The sequence below is a fragment of the Arachis duranensis genome, chromosome 1 (assembly GCF_000817695.3).
Source record: "Arachis duranensis cultivar V14167 chromosome 1, aradu.V14167.gnm2.J7QH, whole genome shotgun sequence".
Taxonomy (NCBI): Eukaryota; Viridiplantae; Streptophyta; class Magnoliopsida; order Fabales; family Fabaceae; genus Arachis; species Arachis duranensis.
Window position 1 is genome coordinate 15306590 of NC_029772.3, and position 294 is coordinate 15306883.

A 294-nucleotide genomic window follows, 5' to 3' on the forward strand; every position below is an offset into this window, starting at 1 on the left:
AATTTTTAATTATAGCGATTTTAAATTTGTAACCCGACCCGCCTTTTTAACGAATTACGTAAAGCAACTCGCTGAATTTTGATCTATTTATCACCCCTAAATAGAACTGAGCAATAAGATTAAATTTCTGTTTTATTTGACTCATTTTACACTAGTCCCTAATGCAGAAGATACCCATATTAAACCCGCCTGGATTCTAGAATAGAATACAAGTAATATTATCATATTTATAAAATAATATAATATTATAAGACTAGTAAAATTTATTATTTTTTATATTTAATTAATTATATT